Below are 9,288 nucleotides of genomic sequence, written 5' to 3' on the forward strand. Positions count from 1 at the left end.
TTTGTCCTTCGTTAAAAAGTGTCTGCTTTAGACAAAATTATTTCTTCAATATTTAAGAATTGAAATTTTATTAAATATTTTAATAAAATATATGTTATGTTTGCGCTATTTTATTAAAATGTGAAGGATCTTTGAGAAGTGATTTAAATTTTTTGCTCTTCATTAAAAAATTTTGCAATAGACAAAATCATCTAATTTTAAATAATCAAATGTTACACGTGCAGCCTCGGGAGTGTTGTGTGATAAGAAGGTGCCACCTAAACTTAAAGACAAATTCTACAGAGTGACAGTCCGTCCGGTCATGTTGTATGTAACGGAGTGTTGGCCAATCAAGAACTCCCATATTCAAAATCTGAAGGTGGCGGAAATGCGGATATTGCGTTGGATGTGTGGGCTTAATAGGGGTGATAGGGTTAGGAATAAGACTGTCCGAGAGAAGGTTGGTGTGGCTTCGGTGGAGGACAAGATGCGGGTAGTTCGATTGAGATAGTTCGGGCATGTGATGAGGAGGGGCACGGGCGGAAATGCGGATATTGCGTTGGATATGTGGGCTTACTAGGGGTGATAAGGTTAGGAATGAGACTGTCCGAAAGAAAGTTGGTGTGGCTTCGGTGGAGGACAAGATGCGGGTAGTTCGGTTGAGATGGTTCGGGCATATGATGAGGAGGGGCACGGATGTCCTAGTTTGTAGATGTGAGAGGTTAGCTTTGGATAATTTCAGGTAGGGTAGGGGTAGGCTGAAGAAATATTGGAGAGAGGTGATTAGACGTGACATAGAGCAATTACAGCTTACTGAGGATATGACCCTAGATAGAAAGGTTTGAAGGACGGGAATTAGGATAGAAGATTAGTGCATGCGGGAGGGTCGTAGTTAGTAATTAGGGAAGCGTCGGGGTGGGGGTGCCTTTGGTTCGTTAGCGTAGGGTATTACTTTATGGGTGACTTATTTCTGTTGTTCCATTTTGTTTCATATTTTTATTATGAATTTGTTTATTACTCATTGTCTTGAGCTGGGGGTCTATCGGAAACAGCCTTACTATTTCTCCGGAGGTATGGTATGAACTGCGTACATCTTACCCTCCCCAAACCCCACTATGTGGAAATACACTGGGTTTGTTGTTGTTGTTGTTGAAATTTTACACGTGCGAGACACGTGGGGTTTAACTAGTTAATATAAAAACCTAAAACTTTTTAATTGCTTCACCTTTTACATTTTACTTTCCAAGTTTTCAGAGAGTTCTCATTATTTTCTTATCATACTTTTCTCATTCGTCAAGTTGTGATTTAGGGTTTTTTTTTTTATGAAATTATATTATAATTAATTACTTTATGGAGTTAAGTTTTTAATAAGTTGTCTCCAATTCTTCATTCTTTTGTGTGCTCACACTTTATGTGAAGGAAACTTTCAGACAAGCTACTGTGACTAGTGACTTAGAAATTGAACTACTTAGGTATCCACATAATATTACTTTAAGAGATAGAAGTTTAGACGTCTTAGTAATTTGCCAACTTAATTTTTATTGGAACTACACTATGACCATTGTTTGTTTTTTTTATCTTTTCAGTGAAAACATTTAATTTTTTTCTTCAATCACATTATAATTGTAAAAAAATCGAGAAAATCAAAAAATCGAAAAAATCCGACTAAAACCAAAATAAAAAAATCGATTGTATATTAGTTTGATTTGGTTTATAGATTTAAAAAATTGACATTATTAGTTTGGTTATATTTTAATTAAAAAACGAACCAACCCGACCTATGTACACCCCTACCTATAGGTATAGGTGGGGGTGCACATGCACCCGTAAACGTTGAAAAAAATTGCGTGCATATAATATATATATATATATATATATATATATATATATATATATATATCTCGAGAAATTGAGATATATTTAATAGTGCACCTTGGTGTGCTGGTTAAAGCCAGCACTTTCATGCACACGACGCAGGATCGATCCTATCTTACAATATTTTTGCCTTTTAGATTTAAAGGCTATTATAAATTTATAACATCAGAATTGTTGGTTTGGGATAAGGCTGTCAAGTGGGTCGGGCCGGGCCAACCCGGAACCGGCCCATTTAGTTTATCCGAGTTGTGGGCTGGTTCCGGTCCGGGTTGGGGTTAGGTGGATCGGGTCGGTTCCGAGTTCAACAGTAAAAATGTTGAAAACAACCCTGAACCGGCCCACTTAACCCAACCCGGTTAAACCCACCTAAACCCAGTCAAACTCGATTAAAAATCGATCAAACCCGTTTAAAAAAAAATGAAAAATCCAATATACACTATATACACTACAATTATATACACTATATACACTACAATTATACAATATATATATTTTTTAAAATATATAAACAATTTCACATATATACGTACCATTCAATATATAATTATATATGACTATACGTAATATTTTAAATAAAACATATACTACAATAGTACAATATATATATATATATATATATATATACACACACACACACACTACAATATATATATATATAGTTATATACTAATTTATAAAATATATACACATTTTTACGTTAAATATATACGCTTATAGAAGATATATACACATATATACGCACCATTCAATATTTATGTACTATTTGTCTACTTTAAATAAAACATATACTACAATACATACATACACACACACACACACACACACACACATATATATATATAGTTATATACTAATTTATAAAATATATACACATGTATTGTATACGTTAAATAAATACTATTTTAGAAGATATATACACATATATACGCATCATTCAATATATATGTACTGCTTTAAATAAAATATATACTACAATATTCATATATATATACAACAATATGTATATATATATAGTTACATACTAATTTCTAGAACATATACACTTGTATACATTAAAGACATACATCTATAGAAGATATATACACAAATATACGCAGCATTCAATATATATGTACTACTACTTTAAATAAAGTAAATACTACAATATATATATATATATATATATACACTTACATACTAATTTATAAAATATATACACATGTATACGTTAAATACACGTCTATAGAAGAAATATACATATCATTCAATATACATGTACTACTTTAAAATTAAATAAACTATACACTACAATATATATGTATTACAATATATAGATAATTATATTATACTAATTTATAAAACATATACATAGGTATACGTTAAATATATACGTCTATAGAAGATATATATACATACCATTCAATATATATGTACTACTTTAAATAAAATATATACTATTCTACAATATACATTTATATATACTACAATATATATATATATATATATATATATACATATATACTAATTTGTAAAACATATACACTTAGATACATTAAATATACATGTGTATAGAAGATATATACAATAATATACAAAACATATACTACTTCATATAATAAATTAATAATACTTGATAGTTAATTAATAAATGTTGAATTTTATTGATTGCAAAATGATCCAAAATTTATAATCTACATGAATAAAAAATCTATAAATTATGCCTCATTTTTTCCAACTCATCCATGTTAATATTAACGGAAACTTGCATAGGATAGTCAAAGTCAACGGGGGCTAACCCATGCATTGGACTCTATTCTGCTGAGTTCTCCCGCGAAGTCATAATTTCTTCATGTTTCTGCTCGTCATTCGGCTCCGGTTCCATTCCTTGATTTCTTCTTTCTGCTCTAATCCAATCTCTGAGGCAAACTAGAACATTCTTTGTATTGCTTCCCAATGAGTGTCGGTTGTCTCCAAGTTGCTGTCGTCCCTGACTAAAAGCGCTCTTTGATGCAACGGTTTACATTGGAACATTCAAAATATCTCTAGCTAATCTTGAAAGCACAGGATATTGTGATTCATTACTCCTCCACCAATCCAATGTGTTGATTCGTCGTCTGCGATCCTCTAATAGCGACCAAAGATAATATTTAAGCTCTTCCCGATAAGTTGATGTGTAAGCTCCCTCGTTAACACTGTTCCAACAGGATAAATCATAAAAAGAATCAGGAAAACCACAATGTGCCGGACCTTTAGAAAATGATGGCACCTCGGGAGGATGAGGAGCGACAGTTGAACTGATATGTATCGGTACAGCTAAATCAACTAAATCAGCATAGTGGTTATATAATTTATCTATGTAAACATTCGCATCAGACGTAGCCGTCCACAAATCAGGTTGTACTTGTTCAGAATCATTGTTAGTATTTATTTCTAAGTTACGATAAATAAGAGTACTAAAGTAGCACATAGTATGGTATTTAATGCACGTATTTAGCATAGCACCAACCAAGAAAATAGGGGGAATCGAAAAAAAATATTTTTTAAATTTAGTAAACATAGCACCAACAACATTTTATAACCTTCTTTATTTTTATATTCTTTAAGCAAACCAGAAATATCGATTATATATCCCAAAATATTACAAACAATAAGATAATAAGCAACGAAAAATTCAACCGTAGCTACATAAAATTTTTTCAAAAACTTAACAAGATCATTAATTACAACCCAATCAGAATCAAGTAGCATGCAATCGGCAGAATCAGCAAATGAACCACAATGTTGGTTAAAAACTAATGTAATAGGAACTCTATATTTATAACAAGTTTTTAAAAAATCATACGTAGAATTTCATCTAATATCAATTTCCTTAGGCATTAATATCGGTTCAAGTCCATTTTCTTGACATTTAACTTTAAATTCTTTAATTCTCGATCTACGATTATTTTCTTGTATAAAATCAACAGCAAGACGGATTTTTGCAATATAAATCTCAAAAAACTCAAGACCATCTTTTACAATTAAATTATATATATAACATGCACACTTAATATGAAAAATTTCAGGTAACGACGGTGATAGCTTAGGTTTCAACTTTGTTATAGTAGTCTTATTGTTAGAAGCGTTATCAAAAGCGATACATAAGATTTTATTTTCGATACCATAAAATGCTGCAACTTTATGTATCGAGTCAGCAATAAATTGTCCAGTATGTTTACGATCTTCATCATATAAAAAAACAAGAATATATTTTTGCATCACAAAATTACTATCCATCCAGTGACAAGTAACGATTAAATAATTATTTTTATTTACAGCACGACCAAGATCAGAAGTTAGAGATATTCTACATTGAATATTTTTTAACAATGTAGATAAATAAAAATAATATTGTGAATGAAGTCTAAAAATATCAGACCGACAAGTACTTCTAGGAATACTATTAAACATAGGATTATAAATTGTTTGAATACAATGAATAAAAACATCAGAAGAAGGAAAACGAAAAGGCAAACAACCTACAGCTACCATTTTTACTATTTCTTCCTGGTCCCTCAATTTATTATACTTCTTCATAACGTGACCAGTTGTTGGGTCCATTCTAGTTTGTGTGGGCCCACCAACAGCCTCACCACCTTGTGCAATTTTTAACTCTATTTCGTGGTCTTCAGTTAAATGTCTCATTAACGTACCCGTACCCCCTTGCTTGCCTCCTCTTTTATGCTTATATATTTTTTTGACAAATATTGCATTGCACCTCAGTATCTGATATACGTTCAAAAAATTTTCATGCAACACCAGTTTGTTTACGAGCTCTTGAGGCACGAGAAGGACGGAGAGGGAGATTAACCGATTCGGATCTAACGTTAGCATTTCTTACTTCGGGTGTCTCACCAATATTTTCATCATCTTCATCTAAATCAGCCGCATCTACTTTGGGCCGTTGGGCCAACGGCTAGTTTGGCCCAATTTACCAAAATCTTAAAAAAAAAATTTAAAAAAATAAAATTAAACAAGCTTATCCGGGTCAGGCCGGGCCGGTTAACCGGCGAGCCCTAACAAGGTTGGGTCTGGTCCAGGTTAACCGAGCCCAAATCCAAAACCCAACTGGACTAAAATCCGGGCCCTTAAAGCCCTTGGGCTTATCGAACTGGGTCAAACCGGTCCGATTTTCTTTAGTGGCTAGTTCGGGCCGATTAAAACCGGCCCGTTTGACACCCTTAGTTTGGGATTCAAACCTGCAACCATTAGGTATGATGAAACCCCACCTGACCATTTAGCTACCATGATTGATGGTTTAATAAAGTTAAAAGTCAATATATTAGTTGAACTTTATGTTATAAGAAAGTAAAATTATTAGCTTAGAAGTCATATTTATTCTATATATTTATTTTTTCAATACGATTCATGTTATTGGCGACCAATTGAATATAATAATATCCCTTAATCGACACTGAAAGTTTTGCTAACGTCCACGTTAAGATAATATTTGTGCACCACAGTATTATCAAAAGCAAAAAAAGGCAAAAAAGTTTCAAGGTCCATTATATTTAAGCACAACGTACAAATAAAACGTGAGATTTAATAAAAAAAGGCATAAAGGAGAAAAAATATAAAAATATGTCTAGTTCAAGACTAATAATATAAGCATGAATGACAAATATATGAACACAAAAATTGATTATTATTTTTTTATAAAGTATCAATTGTTTTGTGTTCGTATCTTCAGAAAAGTCTTATTGAGATGGGAAAGTATGTCTTAAAAATTAAAATCTAAACTGCACATTAAACGAGACGAGGATCAACACATTTTGAGTCTTTATTCCGGACTTATGCGCGCCTTTGACAATGGTGGTGCATCCCCAAACTTCAAATCTTGGGTTTCCCTCTGCGTAGCAGATAGATCAAATATGGCAAAATGGATTATTTACAAACGATCGACCAAAATACTTAAAGAATATTGTGATCTAGTAACTGATAAAATAAGTTATAAACCATGAAGACTATCATATTCAAGTCTTAACAGTGGAAGAACACTTAAAAGTAATTTTTTCTTACTTATCTAAACCTTAATTAACAAAATTACCCAACATCAAAGGAAAAGAACCCCTAAATTCTCTTTTTCATCGCTTAATAAAGCGAGACACAACTACAGACATAACCAATATAAAAGAACCTTCACCTTTAACACGATCAAACATGATATATTTACCAAGAAAAGCACCACATATATATACTAATAAATATTTTCTTATATCCAACGCCACTTGGATATTTCAATTTCAATTTCGAGACATGAATATCATTCACCAGTTTTTCCAACAAATATCAAGTGTTCAATATCACAACAAGATTATATTTACTAACAAAAACACCATATATATTAATTTTTTTCTTATTTTCAATACCAGTTAGATATTTCAATTTCGCAAACGTCAATAATCATCCACCAACTTTCCAATAAACAATGAACACGATATATCTATACATGTATTGTACAGCTAGATATTCCAATCACAGCAACTGGATTCATCCGTCACCGATTTTTCGATCAAAAAAGGTAGTGTTAAGCAACACAATTTACAGCCACATAAAAAGGCAGCAAAAAGAGAGTTTCCACTTTAACCATGTTAAACCATGGTATATTTACTAACAAAAACAACACCATACATACTGAAAATAGGGGAGATGTGTTCACCTTTTTTCGGACAGCGAACCGGAACAGCGAAGACGAATTTCGAATTTCGGACAGCGAACCGGACCACGTTTAAATTTCGAATTTTTGGGGTTTAACTTTCGTCGGAATTGGGTTTTTGAGTACTTTCTTCGGGAGTTTTTTGGGTTAGATAGGATTAGAAGCACGCGCCTCCGGAATACTCAATTTTTCCCCCAAAAAATCCTCCCCCTTACCCTCATCTCTATTTATAGGGAAAGAATTAGGGCTTCAGATTTTGAAAATATGGACTTCAAGTCCAAATTTTGAGACTATTTTTTGAAAAGTTGAAGTCCATAGTGAGACAAAACAAAGAGCTGTTGAGAATTAATTCTTTGCCCGAATAGGGCGAACATGGCCTGAAAAGGGGAAAAATGGATGACTTTGTAGCCATTCTTGGTTGTAGGAAGGGATAAAAGGGTAAAAAAAAATGAAAACGGCTAGTTTGGCGTTGTTATTGTCGTGAAATTGCTGTTATTTTGTTGTACGGTGGGCTGAAGTTGCACGCTGTTGTAGCGTTTGTTGTTGCTCTGTTGGTGTTTGGGTAAGGGAAAAGGGTTATTGGGCCGGGTCTCGAGGTATTGGGCTGGGTTAATCTGATAAGGAGAGAATGGGTTGGAAAAGAGGTGTCTGGGCCGTTGTGGTTGCTGCACCTGTTGGGCTGGACGGGTTAGGGGTGGAATGGAGTTGTGGGCTGCTGGCTCAATTTTTGGGCTGGTCGCCCAATTTTTTTAAAAAAGGAAAAGGTTGTTTTATGTTAATGAAATAGTCCTAATTGAGTAAATTCGGATAAAGTCGAGCTGCAATTTCTTTTAATTAATTTAACGAATTTCTCAAATTTAATAATTTTAAAATAAATATTTAATGGGACACAATTTTATTTTATTTCCCTTTTTTTGCAATAATAATAATAATATAACAATAATAAATAAAAATTAAGAAACTAATTATGTCATTAATTTCTTATTTTCAATCGATCTTGAGAAAAATAGAACATTTGTAATTTAAATCGAACTTTTCACTCTGAAATTTTTTTAAAGCATTTTCTTTAACTGATAATTATATAATTATGTATAATTAAACACTAAATATATTAATTTCACCTAAATTCAAAAGGTAGGTTTGAAATTTATTTCAAAATAATTAAGAACAAATATTTTAGAATTATTTAAAATTGAGAAATTCAAAAACTAATTTAAAATGTGATGGGCGAAAATTAAATGTCAACAAGTAGATCAGTCCCGCTTCTATGTCCTAGATTTTCAAATGACCTAAAAAAATATGTTTATTATATGTTGTGATACATGTTGCGGAACTTGTATATTTTTGTGAAAGATAAAGAGGTTGCATGACATTAATAATTGTTTTATCAATTTATTATATAGAAATTTTTTTGAAACAATAATGTCGTCAAGTGCAGAAGCTCTCGTGAAAGAAAACACAGCTATCAATTCAAGTGCTATTATGTCTACAAGTCATACTGTGCTCCAACATCATCCAATAGCGCTTTGGTATATTGTTGGTTCCTAATTTTCAAATTACTACTGTAATTTCTTCATTCTTTAATTTTATCACTAATGAAAATGTCATCTCGATTAATATATATAATTAAAAGCTAATATATATATTTTTTAATATAATATAATAGGAGCGAGTTAAACATCTGATTGTGAACTTTCAAGAGTATTTTATGGTTCTTCATCCCATGCTGGAATATGTGTTCATCTCATATTTAATTTTAG

At 32.0% G+C, this 9,288-nt stretch overlaps 1 long non-coding RNA gene across 1 annotated transcript; it reads right to left on the reverse strand.

Moving 5' to 3' along the window:
- Nucleotides 1–6,355: 6,355 nt before the first annotated feature.
- LOC107869781 lies at nucleotides 6,356–8,270 on the reverse strand. The gene is made up of 2 exons (XR_007054940.1): nucleotides 7,532–8,270; nucleotides 6,356–6,721 (listed from the first exon to the last, which is right to left on the reverse strand). It is a non-coding gene; the product is annotated as an uncharacterized LOC107869781 (long non-coding RNA).
- Nucleotides 8,271–9,288: the final 1,018 nt, after the last annotated feature.

The sequence above is a fragment of the Capsicum annuum genome, chromosome 4 (genome assembly GCF_002878395.1).
Source record: "Capsicum annuum cultivar UCD-10X-F1 chromosome 4, UCD10Xv1.1, whole genome shotgun sequence".
NCBI classification, from domain to species: domain Eukaryota; kingdom Viridiplantae; phylum Streptophyta; class Magnoliopsida; order Solanales; family Solanaceae; genus Capsicum; species Capsicum annuum.